At 29.9% G+C, this 1,645-nt stretch overlaps 1 long non-coding RNA gene across 1 annotated transcript in view; it reads right to left on the reverse strand.

Moving 5' to 3' along the window:
- The window catches only part of LOC106787091, a 6,609-nt gene extending 5,769 nt beyond the window's left edge, over positions 1-840 (reverse strand). The window contains exon 1 of the long non-coding RNA XR_001381740.1: positions 543-840. This is a non-coding gene — a long non-coding RNA (uncharacterized LOC106787091). The remainder of the gene's footprint in view (positions 1-542) is intronic.
- Positions 841-1,645: the final 805 nt, after the last annotated feature.

Genomic DNA, 1,645 nt, shown 5'->3' on the forward strand with positions numbered 1-1,645 from the left:
TATATATATATATCAGTATTATTTATGTTTATTTTAAATTTAAACTTACTTTGGGCTTTAAATTACTACTTTTCAAAATTCCATCTTATTAATGTTAACTTTTGGATATCAAGTTTTAGAGCTCTTACCGATGTCAGAAAACGGCACATAAGAAATCTTTATGTTAACTTTATGTTATCTTTCTAACCAGTTTTTTCGGATGTCAGATGAAAAAAATGTTATCTTTTAGAGCTCTTTAAGATAACTTTGTGCTGAGCAGATATAGCGTTGTTAGGTTAGGAAATGAAATTAGAGAGAAAACATATTGTAAAAGAAAATAGGAAAGATTATAGTAATAGCTTAAGAGTCCATGGAAAGTAAGCAAAACATATTTTATCAAAGTCCAAACTATGTCCAGTCAATCTCGCATACCTACTATACATTAGAGGGAAACTAACTATGCTCGGCGATTCCTATTACTCAGGTGGTAGTAAAGGTACAAAATTTAAACCAAATTCAAAAGCATTTCACCAAAACTGATATTTGGATATTGTATTACTTACTATTATTCTTCTTCTTCTTTTTCTTCTTCTTCTTTTTCTTCTTCTTCTTTTTAATAGGACTTCGTCTTGTTATAGCTTTTATTGCTATTTTTGGGAGCGCTTTATTGTTTTTACCGAGGGTAGGTTGCTAGCCTCACCCTCGAACCCTCCTCTTTTGTCTGGGCTTGGGACCAGCTAGGTATTAACACTATGACGTCTGGCGACACCACATTGGTGTCACACGTGAAGTGTTGCTCAACGGCAAAAATGAACATACATTTCATACACTTCATATACTATTTTTCCTACAAATGACGCAAAAAAATATTTCCGAGATGGGAAAACTGTAACAGCAAGATGTGTTTGTGCATTTGTTCGTCCTATATAAATTATGTATTTATAATAGTTAGTGTCGAATATACTATTCATTTACCACTAAAACGTTCTATGTATTATAGTATGTGCTAYCTGAGTGATGTACGAGAATTTCATTCAACAGTGCAGAGAATTCAACAAGTATTGAACCACGTGTTAGTTTACTCTACGTTCTCTTTGTTCATATATACGAGCTAGCATATAGAGAACACCTGCGAATTCGTTCTTGTCTTATTCATTTTCGTGGTCTCAGTGGTGTTCACATTTATTCAGTCGTTAGTTGTCTAGTTAATCGACCGAGTAACATTTTCGCGTAACACGTATGCAAGTATATATATTTTAAACGAAATTATAATACGCTTCTCCTGTTACATTATATAGACGATTTAATGCTTCCTTTGTATAATTATTCTTAATAATTTATATTACATAATTATATGCTTACTTTGCTTTAACTTCTACTATATGAAAAAGAAGGAACATTGTTCTTCGAGTGTTAGTAATTATTTGATTTATATAATTCATTTTTCAAAAAAATATTTAATATTATAATTACAGGTGAATTATAATATTATTTATACTAATATAATTGTATTATATTAGTAAAATTATTAAAATATAAGTAAAATTGTTACTTTTATCTCAATTTTTTGATATTAACTTGTAACCTAAAAGATATTGAAAAATAAGCAAATAACTTTAAAATTACACTATCTTGCAGAGATCTCTCTCTCTCTCTCTCTCTCTCT

The sequence above is a fragment of the Polistes canadensis genome, unplaced genomic scaffold (assembly GCF_001313835.1).
Source record: "Polistes canadensis isolate GaletaPanama2010 unplaced genomic scaffold, ASM131383v1 scaffold_91, whole genome shotgun sequence".
NCBI classification, from domain to species: domain Eukaryota; kingdom Metazoa; phylum Arthropoda; class Insecta; order Hymenoptera; family Vespidae; genus Polistes; species Polistes canadensis.